Source organism: Lepisosteus oculatus, chromosome 11 (genome assembly GCF_040954835.1).
Source record: "Lepisosteus oculatus isolate fLepOcu1 chromosome 11, fLepOcu1.hap2, whole genome shotgun sequence".
Lineage (NCBI taxonomy): Eukaryota > Metazoa > Chordata > Actinopteri > Semionotiformes > Lepisosteidae > Lepisosteus > Lepisosteus oculatus.
In genome coordinates this window covers 8,823,098-8,846,705 of record NC_090706.1, presented here as the reverse complement: position 1 = coordinate 8,846,705, position 23,608 = coordinate 8,823,098, and the positions used below count along the sequence as shown (strand labels likewise).

The 23,608-nt window shown below is 41.3% G+C and overlaps 1 protein-coding gene across 7 annotated transcripts in view; it reads right to left on the bottom strand.

Moving 5' to 3' along the window:
* The window catches only part of ahdc1 (AT hook, DNA binding motif, containing 1), a 92,689-nt gene that overhangs the window by 39,244 nt on the left and 29,837 nt on the right, over positions 1-23,608 (bottom strand). The window contains exon 1 of one of the 7 annotated variants that reach the window (XM_069195537.1): positions 19,189-19,430. The exons of the other annotated variants lie outside the window; for them this stretch is intronic. The gene's annotated coding sequence lies outside the window, so the exon portion shown is untranslated. Of the gene's footprint in view, positions 1-19,188; positions 19,431-23,608 lie in introns of those variants that run through there. 7 annotated transcript variants of the gene reach the window in all.

Below are 23,608 nucleotides of genomic sequence, written 5' to 3'. Positions count from 1 at the left end.
AGAAAGAATTCAAAGAAGAGCAACAAGAATGATTACTGCTTTCAGGGCATTATCACATATGGGAGGCTTCAAGGGCGCTAAAGCTCTTTAGTCTAGAAAATAAGGAGATTGAGAAGAGATTTGATGAAAGTGTATAACATTCTGTAGAATACAGATAGGGCTACCACAGGTGACTGTTTCACACACAGTGGTAACTGGAAAGTTGTGGGTATCTTGAAAAGTTGAAGCCCAGATTTGACTCCTTCATGAAATAGTTTGAGAAAAATGTAACTTCACTTAACTCCCAGACTATCAAATGAGCAATGGCCTCCTCTTATTTCGACCTTTCTTATGTACATTTTCTGAATTGTAACCTGTTGTAGCTTGAGGAAAGAGGGGAAAGGCATTAAACTGCTGTAGTTAATACATTACAATACAGTTAGAAATAGTTGGTACCCATTCACACGGGCACAACGGCAACTCATTAAATCAAGTGGCATGATCGTACAGTATAAAAATCAAGAATTTGGCACATAAGTACAATATGAGAGTGCTTAATTTTGCCAGATTCTCCTAAAGACCACATGCTTTTTAAAAGGATTTTCTTAGCTTTGTTCCCCAATATCCCTTAGAACTTAAGTGCAATTTTCAGACAAAAACTGTATTCTCAATTAAAGAGGACGCCCCCCCCTTCTTCAAATGTTTTGTATCTACTGTACCCCCATACAAAGAAGAGGCAAGGAGGTGTCTGAATCGGATGAAGAGGCAGGGAGGGCTGTGTCTTTAAAAAAACAGCAACTGAGCAACGTTAAAAAAAAACAGGCAAGAGAGGAAGCCATTTGTCCGTTAGACTGAAAAATATTGCCCTTTTCACAAAGGGCGAAGCTACACACTCCTCTTGCATGTGTTGAAACCACAAACTCACCAGGGCCCTCGAACACTAAGGAAAACAATTTTCACCATGGTTTACTGAAAGCCTGCCTCAAACGAAACAGGAAAAAGGGCTGTAACCAGCTTCAAACTCTTTCTTTAACGAAACTGTGCCTGTTCAAGACACACTTTATGGTTCAATGGTATTTTATTCTTTCGCACTGCTACACTGAGGGGGTTATGCTTGATGCCTAGTGGTTTGAAACCAAAGTGTTGTTTACAAAAAAATATTTTTTTAGGATGTATTTGGCACTTACATCCTCTGCCTCAGGGCATAAACAAACTGCCAGCCAACAAAAAATAGTAGTATTTCCATTTAAGCAACAACAGTCTCTTACGTTTGATCTCCAGTAATGAAAGTAATGAATGAAAAAGTGTGGTAGGGTAACAGTGATCAAGAATTCTCATCTGGTGCAGAAAAAAAGCAAAAAGACAAAAGGTTACAAATTTAGCAAGGGTGACATTTAATTGGTAACTAAAGGACACAAGCTGACAACTCACGATCTACAAAAACAGCCAACACTTCTGTTCATAACAGAAGCAGTTCATAAGTCCACAGAAACACTGGAAAGAGCTGTCTCTCTCCATTCCTGGGGTACAGACCAATGCATCTGGTGCACGGATTGTCAAAAGAGAGCTCTAAAAAAAAGCTTTCATAGTGATCCTGGTTTCATTGGATTATCAAATGCATCCACTTCCTTAGATACAGGACACAAGGGGTCAAAGTTGAATATATTACTATACATATTCAACAGCAGCATACAAAGAATGTTATTCATTTTTTATGTACAGTATGTGCAAAGGCTGTCCTGCCCTCTTGTGGCATCATAACACATAGTTACAGTACACATGTTTCTTTGAATTCTGTAGATTTTCACACACAGTCTCAGGTTTCACACAGACTTCCTACACAGACATTTGCAATGATTTTCCATGCCAAGATCAACCCTGTCAGGATTTGAATGTAATCCTATATGACCCTAGACTTCAGCTGGGTAGCCTATCCATCATAAAGAGTCCTTGACTTGGGCAACTTTATTATAATTATTATAAGGTCTTATGCGATTAAAATTTCTTTACACCTCTTAAAGACAGTGGATGTGGTAATAGTCATGCAAACATGTATGAGAGCTATGGTAGAGATTAGTGCTACTGAACATCCATTGATCTTTCCATGATCCACTTCCTAGCCACTTCACCCTACAGGCAGAGGACCACAGGAATCCGGAGGCTTTTCCAACAGATACGGAGTGCAAAGCAGGAAAACACCCTGGACAGGATGCCAATCCGTGCACACATGGACAGTTCTGCCAGTTAACCAGCATGTCCTTTGCAAGGTGGGAAGTAACTGACGAATCCGGAGAAAACCCATGCAAATATTGGACAATATGCAAATGCCACAGAGAAAATGAATCAGCTTAGATTCAAACCCAGTACTCAAGAGCTGAAAGCTGAGGCAGCAGAGCCACCATGTAGGCCCTTTCTAGGATAATTAGGTCCTTATCTTAGGGTACACAACCCAGTAATAACAAACAACTTAGCTGGACAATTTAACCACAGTTCCTGAGGTAGGACAACTGGGCCCTTTAATCCGTCCATCTCTTTATCGAATACAGGTTGTGAGGGAGCCAAACCCTATCCCAGCAAGCAATGGGTGCAAGGCAGGATACAAAGTGGACAGGACACCGGTCTATCACAGGTCAGACACAGACACATATTGTACGCTCATACCGGGGCCAATTTTCCCCAAAGTCAATAAACCTATCAGTATGCCTACAGAGTGTGGGAGGACACCGGAGAACCTGGAGAAATCCCATGCAAACTTGGAGAGAACATACTGTACAAAGCCTTCACAGATAGCACCCCAGGTCTGGAACCGAACTCGGGGTCCCAAAGCTATGAGACTAACCACTGCACCACTGTGCCATCTGGCCCATTAAACTGCTCCAATATAGTCCAAATCAACCAGTAAAATAGTCTCAATCAATCAATCATTCATGATTGACACAAGTCTAAATATGACAGACACTATGAAAGGAATAATGCGCATGGGCTAGAGGTAGTAAGCCCTTAAAAGAACTTAAAGAAAACCAGTTGAGTTCAACACTTCTTTCATTAATACAGAGCCAGCCTGTTCTCTGATTGAATTATTAAGTAATTTACTTAGAATTTAACTAAATAATTTCTTCTTCTCAAAATCCTAACATTGAGTTAGACGTCCTTGCATTTAATGTGCCCAGGATCCCACGCACAGCACCTTTGAGGCTGAATCTGTTCTACATCATAACACACTCCATAAACGTAACAGTGCTCATATAACCTTGTGAAATGAATATGCAGTGTGGGGTAATGATTGATAAACTATGCATTCATTTAGAATTTACCAATATTTTGGCACAATTAAAATGGTCAACAACTTTTACATTTTTACACAAATGATTCACATTCCCATAGTAAATTTCCTCTCTAGTTATTCGTACATAGTACCATAAGTCCTGAATTCCAGTGTACCTATGAGACTGAAAACAGAATCATCAAGGTTTCTAGTCATCCCAGTTTTTACTTATGGCTTGAAAGGCATCACTTCAGAATCACTTCTAAATCAGACACACATAATTGTGTTTCACAGAAAGTAAAGAACACTGAAAGGCCCTCTTTTATTTGAACAAGTTTTATTTAACCAAGAAATCTCCTTGAAATGAATGCTTAATTCTCAAAGAAATCTGGTAGGTGGGTGTGAGAAACAGATCACATCTCTTAAGAAGGCACAGGACTCCAGGCAAAGCCAGATTTTCTTAACTGTTTCTGGGTGTGACAAGGAACCTGGAGTCAACACACCAGACCTTGCCAAAAAAAGCAGCAAGACCTCTAAAGATCACAATGGAAAAAAACAACAAAAAATAAAATACTTCTACTAGCATTTTCACATCCTCTACTGCTTTACAAAATATTGTGATATTTTCTTTTAGATCCTTGTTTTAAAGGACTGATACAAATGCAGGTGTGATTCTCTCAAAAATGTGAAACAAAGTCACCTCTGTGATCTGCAGTGTGTGTGAGGACCAGTCCATGTGCTGCACACTGGCTATCTGCAAGGCTGTCTCTTGCAACCCTCCCTGCTCTGGGCTGAAGTATTTTGGTCATGGATTACCGATTTTCCCCTGCACAGAGGCTTTGTGTACAATTTCCATTCTCATTCATGCCAAAGATAAACTAAGCAAGACAAAGGTGGGTATACTTTACAATGCTGAAGGCTGGCCACTCTCCACCTCTGCCAATTTTTTTGCAACAACCTCCCCCTGCCCAACAAAACAATCTGAAAGCTAAGGCTCAGTGTTCCAGAGATCTCTGATATTCTGTTGTTCTGGTGTTCTGTTACAGGCAATGGAGGCAGTGTGGCCCTATGATATATCAGTCTCCTGGAACTCATGAACGCAACTATCTTTGCCATGCCCTGCCCTAATGGCAGAAGACACCTCCATTCTGGAATAATAAATACTTTTTGGAATGGGACAGATGACCAAGATTGGAGCAGAGTGTTTCATTTAGGTTTACCAGATATGACATGCATCCCTAAAAATGGCTAGATACATACACACTAGGATGTTATTAGACTATTAAACAAATCATTCATCCTTGTGTTTGACAGTCCTACAGGTTTTATTTTTATCTTTAAATTCTCAATGTCTAAACACCTGGGGAAAAAGTGTGGAGCTTGATTGATGATGCAAATAACTGTATTACAAAATACTTGTAACACACAAGCAAACTTTTTTTTTTTGCTAAGAGTTTATGCATAGGTATCTTTGGAAACAGTAGAACTATGGTGTGTATCTTTGTATGTGTTAAAAAATCCACCCAATTCCTTTAATTGTAGTTCACTGTGACTTAACCTTTTGCTGTATTCATTTTAATCTATAATGAATCATTGACATTTTCTTCTAACTCTCACTGTTGTCATGCTTTGCAAAAGGATGTACCTGTACAAGCCCTTGTACAGGTGGCACACCCTCAGCTGTAGCAGCTAAAAATAGACAGAATATAAAATACAGCACATCTTGACACTGCAACCTGAATAATCAAATTACTTTTTTAAAACTGACGAAACCAGTAATACTTATTCCATTTCGTGACTTAATTTACCTAAAAAGAAAATGGAAAAACCCCCACATTAACTATTGACTGCAGGTCCAACTATCTCAGATTGCACTCTGATGCACCAAGCTGTTCCTAGCTTTTACCATCCTTTACTCTAAAGGCATTTAATGTAACTGGCCTGAGCCCTGCTGTGCTCAGTCTCCATTTTCTGTGTCTCCCCTACTTTTAAGGGTTACATTATACATTTAAGAATAAATCTCTTAGTAGTCTCTTGATAGTCTCGGGTCCTAGAAGGCGCACGTGCCTCTTTGTGAATCTGAACTACAATATTTGCCCTTCACCCATGTGCCCCCAGTCTCCCTTCACTTCTCCTGGTTTCTGTCACTCCATACCACCCCCTCCTGGCTGATCTGCACTGACTATTCTCTCCGCTACTCCCCACCTCTTCAATGCATCCCCCTCCCCTTAACACAACACAGCACTCTCTCTCTTCCTCTCCTCTCTCCCCTTTTGCACACCACTCTCTCTCGGTTCTGTTCCCCAGCTGCAGGAAATTCCTAATGATCTTCATCATCATGCGCTCTCTGTTCAAAGCAGCTCCCCTGCCAAGACTCCCCCCCCCCCACTGGACCTGCCTGCACTTAGCACTGAGTGGAGAACAACGCACACACACTCTACCTCCATCTGGAATACTGCGAGCGGTATGGGATTTTTATCTTCTTGCTCTCTCCCACACCCATTTCAGGAAGACACAGTCTCCTTCACACACGCACACACACAGCCTCTCCACCATTCAAAGCGCCCTGAACAGCTAAACCCTATATGCCTCACATAACTATTCGGACACTCTGGTCACACAGATTGGAGCACTCAAGCAGGGACAACGTGGAACGGGGCAACAGGCACATTTGGAGGCCAGCAGAGACGCACTCGTTTTCATCTGCGGCGGATCCACAAGTCGGAACACACACACACACGTGCACACAGCCAGGCTGGTGAACTCTTCGAGCGCTGAAAAGGACCACATGCTCTGAAATGCGCTCGGACGCCACCTGAAACCAGCCTGCCACTTAAACATGAGACTTAAAGAAACACACACCCATGGGCACACACCATGTGCAACCTGGGCCTCGCTACCTGCACAGCTCTCCGACGTCAACCCCAGCTGCCCTGCCGGGTGACGAAGGGGATGTGGGAATGTAAATGAGCACTCTCTGCCGTCTCTCTCTGTTGCACTGTCTGGGTCTCTGTTGCAACGCTGTTTCAGCAGGAGCCTACATGCTCGGTTAAGGGTTATTTTAGGAAGGAATGGCAAGGACTTTTTAGTGCTGTTTTTTAGCCTTTTTTTTTTACATTTTCCTGGCTGTGAGCCAGGGGTTTGGAGCTGTCATCGCGATGCCCCTGCTGGGGAGTCATGTGACATGGCAGGCAGCTGAGACAAGACCAGCCCCGCCAGACCGCACTGAGCCGGGGGGGCGGGGGGGGTGAGAGGAGGAGCGAGTTTCCAAACAGTGTCTCTCAGAAGCTGCAGACCCAGTCGCTCTGCTTTTCCAGACAAAACACAACATCATGACATCTTGAGAAGCTTAAAAAGGAAAAGTTTGGATCATCCGGTTTTCTCCTGTTGAAAGCAAATCTTTGGTGGGTGGGATGTGCACTGGGAGTCCTCATCACAGGCTGGATGTTTTCTAATGCCACTCCAAGAAAGTTTTCACCAAAGAGTTTAAATGTCTAAATGACCCCCCCTACACACACACACAAAACGCATGTCATTACTCAAGTTTCCCTTTGTTTTGCTACTGTCACTTTTGCAAACTCTTTGCCAATATTCAGTCAATTACACAAATATAAAAATGTGTCCGAGCTAAGAATCGAGTCCTGCTACCATGGCACCAGCAGTAGCCCACCTCATGCAGTTTCTAACGAAGATGAAGACATCACGATGCCTGTTCTGCAGACATTATGAAGCTCATATTTTACTTCCGCCAGGCAAGGGGAGAGGCCTGCCCCATTAGCTTGAGCTGGCTAATCCCAAAAGAGTTCTAAATCCTGAAAACGCTGGAGGTTTTAAAATCGTTTGGAAAAATAAAAAAGCAGATATATTTGTTTTCTTGGACTGTAGGGCTCATTTAATGTCATCAGTAACTGGTCATTAGAAAAACAGTTCAGTCTTCTCCTTGGGGTTCAGAGGTCATCAGTTTGTCTCCATTTCAGATTCTCCAAGCAGGTACCTGTCAGGAACAGGCTCACTGAACAGACTCCATGGTAACATGTGCAATGGCAGGATTACATGGAATTCTGCATGCTGAACAGAAAACGATAACTAAAATGACATTACATCCACAGAACATCTGTGAACCTTTTCATTATGCACTGCTGAACAGGTGCTGAGGCAGACTTTTAGGCTCATCTGCAACTCTCAGAAGCCTTTAATACTGCTGCAGTTTTTTAAAAAAAGCAGCCATATAGAATTTCAGGATTCAAACGTCGTATTTTCTTGTTATGAAATCGATTGGCGGTGTTGAATGGATTCTAACTGTTGCAGAACAAAAAGGGCTCCAGAAAACTGTCAAGACAGAACATAAGGAAATACCACAGGGAAGTACACCAGCATGGCACAGCATACAGAGCGCTGTGACACACCAAATGTTTTTACTCCAACCAGACTTTCTCCTTTGAAAAGTCTGTTTTGCTTCTTCTTTGAAAAGTATTTTCTGCAGCAGTTTCACAGAAGTATGAAACAGCACAAAAAGAGAGGAAATTGAGCTACTTTTTCCATTTCTACCAACATTTACTTTGTACTCTTTACCAACACGACGCATGGCTTATGACTGCTTGTACAGTAGAAAAAAATATTTTACAACGTATATCTACAAAGACTTTATATAAAACTTTGAATGAGGCCTAGCATTTGAGAAAAGAGCCTTTGTGCTCATTATTGATTGATTGCTAATGGCATATGTGAGAAAAGACAGAAAGAGGTCTGTAATGAGGGCAGAGAGGGTACAGAGGAGCCTTGACAAATACACCTGTATTCATTACGGTAATGAATCACTCAGAGACAAATGTGCTATAGACCTTGACCCTTTTGTTATGAAGAAAGTCTATTGAATCTGGCAATGACTTAGTGGCTCCTAAGTCAAGCCTCCCTCAAACCTTCTTCTGTTACTGGGATACATGGCAAGTCCACAGCACTGCTAGTTTCCAAGGAAACAGCCTCGAAGCTCACAGTGTAAACAACAATGGCAGCTCTCAGGCCTACGTTAAAGGGATAGATGTGTCAAACTGCTTAAAAAAAATGCCTGGAAAATGTGACTGGGCTGATCACGTCCTTCAATGCCCAGCTTTCTGTGCAATTCATTTCCTGTATTTTTTTTTTTGGTCCTGTTCCAAAATATACTCTCTCTGCTGTGGGGTCTTTTCTTGAATTACTTGAGATTAACATCCACATATCACCAGTCTCAGTTAGACAACTGCAGGTATCGAACGACTGCACATTTGCCCAAAAGATAACATCCCGAGTCTGTGCTGTAGTCTGAAGTTAAATACAAAGACTACAAATCAAATGACTATGTCTTATCACACTGAAACAATTTCCATGGCATTACAAGCACAGTAATACACTTAGGCTGGGTGACTTATCTAGTCCAGAAAAGAGGTACAGCCTACTCATCGAATCATTGAAAACATGGAGGTCTCAATGGATTACCTGCATAAAGTGTTAAAATTCACATATTATTCTCTATTCACATATTATTTTAGAATATGTATTATATGTCCATCCATCCATCTTCTGCTTCTTCCAATTCAGGATCGCGAGGAAGCTGGAGCCTACTGTGGCAAGCAACAGGAGCAAGGCAGGACACATCCTGGATGGAACGCCAGTCCATTGCAGAGCACATAGACACACACACTCGCACCTAGAACCCATTTCACCTACAGTACCAGTATGTTTTTGGACTGTCAGAGGAAACCCTGGTGAACACTGGGAGAACATACGAACTCCACACTGAGATCACCCCAGGTCCAGAATTGAACGCAGGGCGAGGCAGCAACGTTAATCGCTATGCCACCATGTCCCTCGTATATTATTTGTCTGGATGCAGAATGCATACACAACATGTAGTAAACAGCTCCCAAGTGCCAAAAAACACAGCTTAGATTCTGTTCTGAAGAAAAACAAAACTCCTTCCCTGGGATCAAGGAAACATCCCTGGAGACCCTGAAACTCAAATGAAAATGCAGAGTCTCCAGGAAAAAGACAGGGATTAGGCAAGTGTGAGTTAAGAGTGTGTGAAATCTAGAAAATAGGATCTACACAGGAAAACAGAGCTGGCAGCGACAGAAGAAAATAAAAACATTACAACACACTACAGTTCTATTACTGAAACATTTCAAATAGAAATCTGCCTATGCTAAACAGAGAACGTGACTACTTAATATTTAAAGATCCCTGGACTGTTCACACAGTGCAGGGGTGTTAACCCGGGCATCCAGGTTAAATTCTATTCTGGGCTGGCCTTCCTGAAGTTCCCCTCCACCCTTAATTGTTGGAGCAGTTTCTGACTTCTTTATCAGACCTGCTGTGAAGCAGTACTGCTGGCGCAGAATGGCTGCAGTATGTCATCCATGTGGGAGCAGCAAGTGGGATCCATTGGGATGAAAGGTAGCATATATACATTTAACACCTACTGTACATAAGTGCAATTAATTATTATTATTATTATTCATTAAATAGAAAATGCAAGATGGGTCTCATTGGAGCTTGGATAATGTAGGTTCTAATTCTGGCTAACCCACTTGCTGACTAGTGGTATAACTTGAAAGTCTGTACCTTATAGGCCTGAGCCTATCCTGGCTTTTGTTAAGTGTTAAGTTAAGTGTGTTGTGAGCACATGACTGCAGCAATAGCAATACTCATTGATATAGATAGGGTCACCTTTTGCTGCATGAGACTTGAACCCAGAAACCTTCAACTGGCAGTCTAAAACCTTACCCAAAACTCTATAGTGCCTATAATGTGGACTATTACTACAAAGAATCTTGGAAAGCAAAAGAAGAGTGCTATCTATGGTTTCATCATAAGCTTTGCAGCCTCCAGCTGTTTCTATGTAATTATTTAGAGATCCAAGTCAAAGTACAGAAACAATCTGGACCTGGACCAGCCTCAGGCTGAAAGAACCTATCCAGTACTCTGAGCGAAGCCCTTTATCAGAAGAGCCACTCGGAAACTCAAATAAAATCATTTTGTTATCTGCGGTAGCACGGGGTAAAAAAAAAACAGCAACTTGCTCTGCCTGGTCTCCTCGTCACAGTCTGCAAGTTTCAACATTAAAAACCATAGTGGAGCAAATTTCACAAAAATGTTCAGTGGAAAGACCTGAATATTGTGAATCTCCCTCTGATGCCCATGTTTTTACAGACCATGACCCCATTTACACCTGAGGGGAAATGTACTTGTGAGAGTAACAGGTTTTGAAAAACAGACAAAATACTATACTATACCTTAGACCAACGAAAAAACGAAAGGATATATGGCAGTTAACGTAAGTGACCTACTGTATAAAATTGTACATGCAAAATAACACTTTAAATTAGGTATTTATTTGCCTGATGAACAGAAGCCCATATTTCCTATAACCCTATATTGATCACATTTTAAAGGGTAAATGGTTTTCACACAGACTCTAAACAAGTAGAGGCCAATTTGCATTCCTTCCCACAATGAAAAAGTTTCTTGTATTTTGCAAGTGTGGGTTGATCTTTGACACTGGTCTGCAAAGCTCCTGAGAAGTTAAGTGTTGCTGAATTTACACCCTGCACCACCACAGTGAAATCTATACACACACCTTTTGAGAAGGGATCCTTTGGGATGAAAAGTGATTATTTGACAGCAGATTTACAAAACTTTCAGCTCAATATCATCATAAACTAAGCAAGGCTGGACCTGATAAGCACTCGGATAGGAGACCTCTAAGGAAAACCAGGTTGCTGTTGTACATGATGTTGGCAGACCAGTAGGTGGCACTGTTCTCTCTGGACCAGCATTTGCAAACCAATACCTAAGTATGGTGCCAGGAGACATGCCGATTTTGCACAATCAGGCAATTCTGCCGTGAAGTGGGGCTGCTGGCATCTAAATACCACCACATTTCAGTGATAAATGATGTGAATCTCCTCCTGTGTATAAGAAGCATTTCACGATGTTTTAGAATGAGAAGCACCATAAAAAGCCAAATATTACCTGGCACAGTATTTGGCTGGTGAGTACGACTAAATTGTTTATCCTGTCCCAATGCTACTTGCACAAAACTCAAGCATCTTGAAGTGTAAAAAACTGCCTAGCAGGACCTCAAGCCCAGAATTTAAGGCAAGAGTTAATCCTGATATGCTAAACTCAGATCACAGATAAGGCAGAAATTATTCAAGTGGTAGATCTCCAAGCCGAGAAAACTTTCAACACAGCAAGGAAATATGCTGCACTGGCAGATTTAACAAAAAGTTAAGTTCCCATGCAGGCAGATTAAACGAGATACTTCATTTCTTCTTTCTGCCTAAACCAAAAGATGGCGGCTCCATTCATCTTCCTCCTTCCTGTTCTTTTCACACCTGTGCCCTGTCACTCTCTGGCCCCTTCTATAAGATTCTCTTTTTAACCCAATTTGACTCTCAAAATGTTTTTTCGGATTTTGTGTTACCAATTAAAAAAAAAGATATAAGGACCAAATATGTTTTTCTAAGATGCAAACCGAGGCAGAAAGTCAAGGCACTGCAAAACAGTGATTAGGGCTTTGAATTTGCATCAGTTTTGCATGTTCAAACCCTGATGGGGGACAGCTTTTGAATTCTTGACAATACTTCACTCAGATTGCTTCAGTAAACTGCAAAGCTTTGTAAGTGGATTCAAATGTTAGTTGCTTTACATGACGTTATTTTTACAGTGTCAAAAGGAATCAATAATTATACATAAAAGTTTATTGTGCAGTGATAGAAAGTGTCAGTGTTTTTTACTTAGGTCCAAGTAACTTTTTAAGCAGAGAAGTTTCCGCAATGGTTATCAACAATGCTAGTGGGCAGAATTCACTTTTTTAATTGAGTAGTACACTACAGGGAAAATGAACTCCATTAACAGCTTTCCCAGTAGGCCTGTCCCTCAGACTTGATGCTACCCTGAAGACTCTGAAAAACTGTTTTTTTTGTTTTCCTTAGATCTGTCATTCACTTTTCCATGATCAATTTCAGTTCAATGAACAAATGAAAAACCTGTCCATGCAACACAAACATTTTTTATTTCATAAAGAATATTATATTTCTTCCTGAAATATAAACACTGAAGTTAGAAGCAGGCTTTAATTGAAGGGCAATTATATTGCCCTCCATAAAAAGCCAGGTTGGAGTGTCTAGGACCTTCTGTATTCTGCAGACTGTGTGTGAAAATGACACAGCTAGCACAATCCTCTCTGCCTCATCAGGCAAGTTTTGATGATGCCCAGACTTTGAAAATGTTACAAATGCTTCATATGACACAATTCAAAGAAATTATGCAAAGAATTAAAGAACCTAGACATGAGTTGTGATTTGAACCTCATGTTTCAAAACCTTGTTGATATTTTATCTCAATCCTTGTCATCTGAAATTTTCACTTGCAGGACCTGCACACACTGTATCCCCCATGCCCGGCTCTGAATCAGCTAACACTTTCCTGCAGGACTGTAGGAGAGCAGAAATTAATACAGCAGCTTATTAATACAGGGACTAAGCATATGGAATCATATGGAATGCAAATGTTTAACAGACACAGCTAGCACCTGGATGCTCGATGCTGACTGCTGTTGATGTGCCAGGTGGATGCTGCACATTGGTGGCGGTGGAGTGGAGTGCCCATTACCTGAAAAAAGCGCTTTGGGTGGAGTGTCCAGATAAAGCGCTATATAAGTGTAAGCAATTATTATTAATTATTGCTGTGGGCTCCCCCTTTGGTTCAACCACTTAAGGTGCTTGTTCAGAGCGCAAGCTGAGCCCTGTGGTTTGGACACTGATGGATCGTGCTTTGTCCATGTCCTTAGCTGACATATAACCAGGATTGCAACGGGGCACAACTGGCTGAGCTCTGCCAGTGCTGGGTTGAGTTTTAGTGGACCAGGGATTTTGTGGCTTTTGGCACACCTTGCTGTGTAACTGAGGCCTCAATAAGATATCACAGTAACATTGATATCAATGAGAAGTCACAGTGATGTCACAATGGCAGCAGTGACAGACCACACTCTTCTAATGGGTGCTAGCTCTCCTGTATGACACTACAGAGCTTTCAGCCTGGGATATAATGAATAGCTCTAACAGGTGGACAGGTTGAAGGAGTAAATCTTCAAATCCACTGGTATAACGCCTGTAGCAATAACTTAAGCAACTATTAACTGCAAATTACCTAGTTATAAAACAGAAAGGCAATTCAAAATTTTTGCTAAATTCACACCTTCAAACAAAATGCTGCTTCAATTCTAGTCTTTACCATCAGCACTAGTGCAGAAAAGGTGGTTGCAACCCACCATACATATTGTGGCACAGCCAAGACTTCAACTTATAACTTTCAGGTATCTGGACTCATGATTTCCACTAAGAAAAATGGTTGTTACTGAGGAAACCAAACAGGAGCCAGAATTCCCCCCCCCACAACTTCTGGAGACTCATTCTTCATGTGTTTCCAAATTCACAAGAGCTGTTTCGTGTTAAAAGGAGACCTGCAGTCAGACCTGGCCAATCTGGCCCTTCCCAGTGTGGACAGACCGCGCTACTCTGACAGTTACACAGTCCAGACGAGAGGCCCAAACTGGCTTGCTTGGCCGGATCTTGCGAAACTCTTGAGAAAAAAACACCAAGAGGATTCTCAGGCCTTACATACAAGCCCCCCACCCCCCGCCTCCTAACCCCCCCCCCCATTCCCACAAGCCTGCTATTTGTGCAACTGAACCACAGCAGAATTTTGGACGACATTAAAAAAAAGCCTACTCTTCTGCCAGTTAGCAGTCTGTTTCTCTTTAGCCAGCTCCCCAAGACACGCACTCTCCCTCTCTCACACTCTTTCTCAGAAACTCTCAGCGCATACAGCAATTCACTCACTTGCACAGTGAGCCTCCCCAGCAAAACACACAAACAAGGGACAAAGACGGTGACACTGACAGACTAACACACCAGAAAACCCATTCAGACCCGGGAACATTAACACATGACTAAAACACACAGTCAGTTGTTTTACTAGTGCTCCAGCAGTTCTAGAGGACCAAGTCATATTCTGTGTTGATGCATAGAATCCGGCTGCAGCATATACTTCCTATGTTAACACAACAAAGGGAAATAGAGAAAGAAACTCTCTTAACTCTGGAATGAACTTACACTTCCTTTTGTTTGAAGATCCCAAGTATCCCTTCACGTGCAGATATAGAAATGTGCATCATGACACGCAGAACACAGATATCCTATGTACCTTTTTATGTACACAGAGCACAATATCAAAACCCTGGAATTTTCACTGCTAGTTCACCATGGATACACACAGAACTTCCACTGTTCAGGATTATAAATGATTTCAGACTTCACAAGGTACAGGTCCTGGTACTTAAAACAACAGTAGGTGCTGAATAAGTGTAGGTTACTACCCTTGTTTGTGTAAACCTGTAAAGGCATACTGTACATGGAATTCAAATAATATTCAAATATGTACACAAAAAGAAATTACTTTGCTGCTTCTCTGCTTCAATCCGTACAGTAGCCGAACCTCAAAGGAATCAACAATAAATAACAATAACTTCCAATACTCCATCATAAAAAATTAGACAGGGTGCAAAGAGAAGACTTAGTCTATCTTCCTGTTGGCTTTGAAATCAAGCAACAGATCTGTCTTCCTCAGAAAGAAACTCCCTAGCCAGCCTGCAATCTAAACTGCTCAATCATAGTGTCTGTAAAACTCAAAAAGAAAATTCAGACTGTCAAACTGATTCATACCTTAAAACAGAGTTATCATTTCTATACGAGTAAAAAATGATTAGCTGACTTCCACCCTCATTCGTAACATCTGAAGAACGCTACCAGTCACTGAATGTCAGTCTCTATCCCTTCCACATCTTGATGATAAAATCTGGAACAAAGCCTAAATTTACAACCTCAATCAAAAACTTATTTTATCAACTTGCAGATCACATTAACAAATACAGAAAAGTCTAGAAAAATTAATGCTTCACAGAAATACCGGTACAGGAGAATACAGTTTTTCAGAAACTGGCTTCCTAAATAATTGATAATTCCTTACATTTCTATAGCTCTTTTCATCTCACAGGATTCCAAAACACTGTACATATAGGAACACACATTTCATCTACCACTGAAGGACAGCATCCTCTTTAGAATTTAGTCAGCACACCATGGATAACACCTCTACTCTTATGAACAGTGCTATGGGATCTTTATGACCAAGTAGTCAGATCTTCGGTCCTCAGGATAAACTTAAATTTAACATATCAGTGCCTCCTTCTGCACACTGTGTCCTGCCACCATAATGGGGCATAATGGATTTGGAAATTCTGGTCCAGAGGCAAGAGAGCACCACCTACGAATCAGCCAATTATCACTTACAACAGCAAACCTGGTTTTCCTTAGAGGTCTCTCATCGCTGGCTTCACAGATCTGGCTAAATCAGTGCTGAGTGGTAAGTATTCTACCAAAGCAACTGCAACTGAATGCCTTCCACTGTGGTTCAAATAAATTGTCAATCAATCATCATATAAAGACATCTATCATCACCCTTTCTAATACATCGAAGATGAGTCAAAAAGGAGTACAAAAGTACACACACTGAAATTAAGCGCAAGTATATTCACAAGTGTAGGATGAAACTGTGCATGTAAAGAGTAGGGGGTCTGCGTTTCCAATGCTCCGGACCTGTTTCAGTTAGCCAATAGCCACACACTTTATCCTTACATAGTTTAAGGCAGATTTGTGTGACTCTTGGTGATCACATGATGCAGCGTCAGTATTGTGAAGCACAGAAAGATCTTCTCCCTGGATATCCCCATTGTGGAACCTGATAAGAAAACTAATAAAGGAATACTTAACTCAGAAAAGGAAAACAATTGCTCTTGTCTCTCAAGATTGCTATGGTCCTGGAAACAAGAACTTGGTGCTGTTTAATTAAGTAAGTGCTCCTGGTAAGAGTAATAAAAATAAAGACAGAAAATGAAGAATCCCGCTGGTACCTGGCAGTCTGCTGTAGCAGGACTGATAGAAAGATATTGATGTTTTTACCCCCTTTTTCTTCCTACTTGCTGGCTGCTCCATTTCACACCATACAAAAACACTTAAGTCATCTGAAAGCCATCTAAACCACAGCCACTCATTTCCTGCTCGTTGCTAAAAGGTAAAAAGAAGCCCAGGCCCACACTGGCAAAGAAGGTACCTCACAGCACATACAGGCCTGTTGGAAGAGATGGATGCACCTTGTTTTTTTAAAAAAAGGGGAGAGTTGCAGAAGGAAGGAACAGCACATGCGAGTACACCGGAGAAAAGCAGCAGACCTCTGGAGACAATTCTGAGAGCATGCCTGTACGACAGCTCCACCAGTTTTGTGGCACTGCAGTGCTAGAGTTAAAGAGGCTTTGTTTCCCCGAGGGCAAGAGGCCACAGACTACCTCCATCTCACTCTCAGAAGTGGTGTGAGAGGAATACGGTAAATGAGCAGTTAAGGTCCCTCGCTCCCTTTATCTCCCATTTTCTCCCACGCTGAAACGTCTTGCGTTTTTCTTCCTGGTGTAGAGGAAACCTGTGTTTTTGTTTCCTCTCTCAGCATTAAAGGGGTACAATGGAAAGGTAGGTTTCCTTTCTGCCTCTTACTCTTTGTCTGTCTGCCGCCCCTTTAGGGTGGCTCGTGTTCTCTCTATCTGTCTCAAACAGACGCTGGGAGTCTGAAATAGGCAATAATGGTGTGCTTTCTTTCTGTCTTTGGGAGTCTGTGCTTTGCTATGAGCCTGAGCAGTGTGGTGGCTCTCTCCAGGGCAGTAACAGCAGCACAGGAAGCCACATGTCCCCCCAGGGGTGGCAGGACTCATTAACTGCTTCCTCACAGAAGAAGCTGCACAGACCAGGCAATTACAGCCGACCTGCACAGCCAGATACTAGGGCTGTGAGTCCCACACTCTGACACCCAGGCGCACAAGCAATGGGCCAGAACTTTTCTAGGAGAAACAGCGACAATTATTTTTGACCCGCTATTGACAAAAACGGAAAGTCTTACATTTACTGCATTCCCTTATATACAGTATATTTATATATTCATAAATATAATTTTCTTTAGAGGTAGACTAAATATAAAACTTTGCAAAGACACGAAGCTACCAACGAATAAGAACAGCTGCTGGGCAAAAAATTCCGGGTTCACAGGTGTGTGAAACAAGGTGTGCAGCCCTGCCACTGAAGCTGATTTTCTGGCATTCCTGGACGCACTAAGTAGAAACCAAACGAGATGGCTCTACCAGAAGAGAGGATTTTCTACTATTTTCTTTCTTAAGAAAGGCCTTCACCTCAGTTTGCTTGTCAGTATCCGGCTGATCCACCTATTCATTTCTTAACCAACAGGACACCAGTCCATAACAGGGCACACACCGTACAAATATAAACACGCACACAGTCACACCAGGGTCAATTATCCCAGAAGCCAATGAACCTACCACTATGTCTTTGGACTGAGGGAGGATAGTGGAGCACCCAAAGGAAACCCACATGAACAAGGGGAGAACATACAAACCCCACGCAGATAGAACACTACGTTTGGATTTGAACCAGGGACCCCAGGGCAGAGAGGATAACAACTGGTTTGAAGCTTTTATTCATTTGAAGATATCTATGTTGTCTTAAACACTTACTCATTTTGAAACTGCTATTTCAAAACTACTGAGTAGTCATGCTTCTCGAACTTGCTAGAGGCAACTGGGCTGGCCAGCGCACATCCTATAAATTTTAGGGGTAACGGACTGTTTGGACTGTTTAGACTGAGGATACTGAGATAGTATAAGGAAAAAATAAAATCTTGACACTGTATTATACACAGCTCACACAATTCTTGCACTGCCAGTGCTGACTGCATTATTGACTACAACAGACACGTAACAGGACAAGTAACAGGAGCAACAGCATGATGTCAGATTGACTAGACTAGGTCTAATGCAGATTAGATTTAAGACACTCAGGACTCAAGTCAAGCAGCTTTTTAAAGGGTCCCAGAGAATCAGCTTCCATGACGTGCCTACAGAGTCCATTCAAATCACTCTCAACACTTTGTGATCTTTTTTAACCGTCCAAATTCCTTTTGTTAATTCATGTCAAATATTAGCATTTAGATCATTTTTTCACAAAGGCCATAAATCCAAGCTATAATGGGAGCATATCAGAAACACTGAACAAGACATAGTAATAAGAAGAAAATATATTTCTTTAGTTTTCATCAGAGAGGGATTGGTATAGTGTAATAGGCACTGCCTTGTACCTTGAGTGAGGTGCATTAGCCAAGTTGCTCCCCCACAGCTGTAGTGGGGACAGGCATGGCTGGGGAGGTTAATCCCTGCAATGAACTAGTGACCTACAGTATCCGGGGGGGGGGGGGGATCACAGGCCCGCTTATCGCTCTAGATGCTAGGATGAGCTCTGGCCCCATGAGCCACAGAGGCTCTGGTCTGGACTCTACCTTTTCTCATCAAATTAGACCCCTGAGAATTTAGAATTAAGGTTAATGCATGACCACGACTCAATATATCCTTGTGTCAAGCAATTTAAAAAACAGTGCTTAGCTCTACACCAATCAATCACTCATTAATCGTCAGTCTAAGCATGTGTACTGCACATTTGGCACCATTTTCCCCATTTTATTGTGCAGGCAAGCTCATTTTTCTTATGTTGTCGGATATTATTTTCTGGAGGGGTACTACTGGTTTTAGCAGTTATTGATATTTGAAAATAATTCAAGAAAGCCATCACATACACCTTGACCTTTAGCACTCAACAACCCAGGGACACCGACTGGTAAACTTCAGCATACAAACTTTACAGCCTTTGAACTAATGCTATCATTAGTCAGCAAGGTCCCAGATCACACCACGGTATTATAAAAAACTTCATTACGAAAATAAGTCTAGCACTCACAACCGTGTTGTTCAAGGCTCTTGCAGTCTGAACGTGATACTGCAAAAGATGGTGCACCGCCCAAGCACAATATTCCCGAGTGGGATCTCCTGTGACCCAGTGCATCACTCCAGGTGTGTATAAGGAGTGTAGATGTAGGCTTAGGATGCAGCAGAACATATTCCACTGAGCTGGTCCAGCCCGTTTGCTGGGTGAAGAAATTTGGTTCCCTCCTGTTGAGGTTGTTTTTAATGAGCTTTGACAGCTGGAAGCTGCAAGGGGCTATTTTTAGCTGCCCAGAAAGAGCCGGAAGGATTGCAACGATGCGCAGAGAAGCAAGGAGGCTCAGCGTGTAGAAATGGAGCAGAGACCACCCTCTCATTCCCCCTGTCGGCACTCCCCGCATTTCAGTCCCACTCCCCCAGCCTGACCACGTACCAAGTGCTTGCTGTGCTGGACTAGGATCTTTCTAGGGCTTGAGCAAAGCACAGGGCACACTAGCTCTTAAAGCAGTAGGTTGCATGATTAGTATTTCTGCATCACTTACTTTGTTTCACATTTTACTTGTCAAATATTATTTGTCTCTTTTTCTTGTGTTGTTGTGTGGAGACAGGATCAATGTGATAATTGGCTCCCACAAAACGTGCTTTTCAAATGAAAAGCTTTAATACACAGAATGCTTGGTAAAATCCAGGGCATAAATGGAGTGGGAGAACAGGCCTTTCTGCCCCTTTGAGACAGCAGCAATACCACCTCAAAAGCTAAGCAGGACTGAACCTGGTCAATACTGGAATGTGAGCTCCAAGGTAAACCATGTTGCCACTACAACTGGGGTCACTGGACCAGTTGGTGGCACTGTTCTTCCTGGACCAAAATTTCAAATCTAATGCGCTCAGGTATGGTCTTCTTTTGATGAGACATTAAAAGGTCTTGACTACTTGCTCATTTAAGTTCCTATGGTACCTGTTTGCAACAACAAGGAGTGTTTAACCCTAGTTTAAGCCTTGGTACCCTTGGCTAAATTCCATACTAGGTTGCACAATTCAGCCTATCTAAATTCCCTCCTTAGTTCACGCAGAGAAGTATCTTCTCCCTTGTGGGTGATGCACTTTGGTGGTACGTCCCCTCATATACGTATACAGTACATGCAGAGTACTTTGGGGCAAATTTGGATGTCAAATTCTTTACAAAAGTAATTATTTTATCTATACAGTAGTCCAAATGTATTCCTAATTCTGAAATATCTAAATCTTAATAGCTAGCCTCTAAATTATTATAAATCTGGGGCTCAGCAATTTATTTCACTCACTACTGCAAAAAAGTGCAAAAATTTGAGTCATATTATGTTGGTCCAACTGACTGCAAATCTAAATGTTTAGATTACGGATCCATGCTCTTAAACCAAGTGCACTAGGCGTGGTATATTCCATTCAAAAGCTGGAAGACAAGAATAATGGCTGCCCTGAGCTTAAGAAGGTATTTGCTTCTTTACTACAACCTTTGAGAAGTCTCCTCAGTCTCTGTTGGGAAGCATAAATGAAATGTGATGCAATTAATCCAGAAAATAGCAGGATGAGGCAGTTTTAATGCCTCCACATGTAAAACAGACCCCAGTAGTACATGAATCTTGGGGAGGTGAATCAACCTAGACAGCATATCGAAACCCTCATAGGGCTGATCTCGAAATGGACCAACAAAAACAGCGTTTATCGTTTTTGAGATTTGATTGTCTGGAATTCTGAACGTATATATCTAATACTTGCACTTCAAGTTACCACTCAGTAGCCTGATAAGGCACCTAATGTAAGGCAGCACTCTGATATCACTATCAGGAGCATCACCCACACAATGCATAGAAACCATAGGAGACTGTGCAGATGAAAGCGATCGTTGGCTTTAACCTTGGTTACATTTAAAAAAAAGGAGTGTTGTTTTTCCATCACAATTTAAAATACAGGTAAAAACAATTACTGTGTCTCAAAAATTGCTTAAAAGAGGATGCTTCTGTTTTAAAGTAGATGCATGTTGTTTGCATGTTTTTCTCTTTTGCAGAACACTGAATCTTTGTGTACTTAGACAAGTGTCATAGGTGCTAGAAACAGTTAGAATAAAGAGACCTCCATGGTCTCAGGGTATTCTACCAATTGTACTAAAGGAAATGACGGATGTTATTTATAGACCATTACCAAAACTCTTACAACAGTCACTCAGGACTGGGGAAATACCCACTGACTGGAAAATTGCTAATGTAGCCCCTAGCGACAAGAAGGGTGACAAATCTGATAGAAGTTATTATAGGCCAGTGTGTCTTATTTTTATCGCATGCAAGGTTGTGGGTATGATAATAAGATCTAAACCAGAGGCTCATCTACTGTATATGGGAAGAGTGTTTGCGGAGATGTATTTAGAAAAGGTAGGTCATGCTTAACTTTATAGTTTTCTTTGAACAAATAACATCAGTAATGGATACAAACCATGCATATGATATGATACAACTAGATTTTTGGAAGGCCTTTGTCCAAGTTCCACATAATTCTTATTTTAAAAGCTATAGGCATCCAAGAAAATGTATGCATTTGGAGTGAAAGCTGGTCAGTGGACACAAAACGAGATGAAAGGTTATGACTGGAGTGATGTAACCAGTGAAGTACCAATGGGATCTTTATTCAAATTATTAATCTAGATTCTGGTAAAGTCAAACTAATCAGGTTTGTAGATGATATCAAAACAGGAGAATTATAAACACCGTAGAAGCAAAAAAGGAAATTCAAGACAAAATTTCAAACGGGGCAAACATCTGGCAGATAAAATTTAATGTAGACAAATGTAGTGTTACATATATATAGACAAAATTATATATATAAATGTGTATGTAAAATGTCTAAATCTAAGATGGGAAACACAATGCATGAAAACGTTGCCTATCAAAAAATGTAGATGTTTAGGTTGACGCATAATTTTCCTCCTCTTCCTGTAGGGAAGCAATAAAAAAGACAAACAGAATTTTAGTGCACAGTCACAGGAACAAAATTCAAATTAAGGGGTGTTATGTTAAAATTGCAGGATTTATTCATCTTAAGTAAGACCTCAGAATAGTGCATCTAATATTCATCACCATGCTGCAACAACGATACTGCTGTCCTGGAATCTCTCCAAAGAAAAGCGGCTATCCCCGAGCTCAAAGGAATGTCCCGCACTGACAGGCTGAAAGAATTTTATTAGTCTTGAACAAAGAAGTCTACAAGGGGATGTGATTCCAGTATTCAAAATCCTCAAAGGCAATGACAAAGTCAATCCACTGGATTTCTTCAGGATCAACGGTGAAACACAAACCATAGGGCGCAAGAGGAAACCACAGAGGACTCACACTTAAGACTGAGAACAGAAGAGAAGTTTTTTTTATCCAGAGGGTTGTGGGAGTCTGGAAGTAGGTCCCCCAGTCATGCTGTCACAGCTAATACCCTGGCTTCTTTTAAGAAACTCCTGGATAAGATCCTCATATCAATAAGCTACTAGTAACCAAACTAGCTACAGTAAATGGGCCAACTGGACTCAGTTCATTAGTAAATAAATCCTTTACATACAGTTGGATAATGTTTTCATGTAAAGCACAGATTTCCATAATAATTGCCCTGCTTATCCCAATGTATAGAATTTGTCCTTTAAAGTACTGTACACATTTATACTGAATTCATTTTGGCTTTTGGATCTTATTAAAATAATATTATTTCCAATCAAACAGTTATATCAGAGTAAATACACCTTTTTGTAACATGCTATGTACAGTATGTTGTACCAAAGAACATGGGACTACGGCCAATGACTCAGTATAAGGTAATCAATGAATTCCCAACAACAGGTTTAAAACTGACCAGACTTACATACCAAAGGAAAACCTCTCTTAGGGTCAGAGCCTGTGAAGCAAGGCTCTGTTATGATCTGAGAGTTCAGTCCCTGCCCTCAACACACTGGAGCACTGTATTAAGCAATTATGCACTATCACACTGAAACCTATTCTGGTTGGCTGTTTCAGCACAGAGTCACAGGGCAGCAGTAATTAAGGTCCAGAGATAACAGCAAAGTACCCTGTCAGTGTTCTGATCTCATTGAACTGCACAAAAGTAATTGCTTTACAAATGAAGAAGATTCCTTATCATGTCCATCTATTTACCTGTATGACCTGTAGGTATTGCTAGGAACTGATGCTCAGAAAAGTTTGAAGATTTTCCATTTGCATCTAACTAGCAACTTATCTTTGAATATTATGGTCTTGATCTGCATGGTCTGAATTAAATGCTTAACAAATGTTTGCATGTCTCTGCACCGAGGGCAGAAACTTTGGTTTTGGTTGCTCCTTCTGAATGCTCAAATGACATCACAGGCTTTCCAATTTTAGTTCTGGGAACACAGAAAAGCTCTGAAACTTTTAACCAACCAGAAT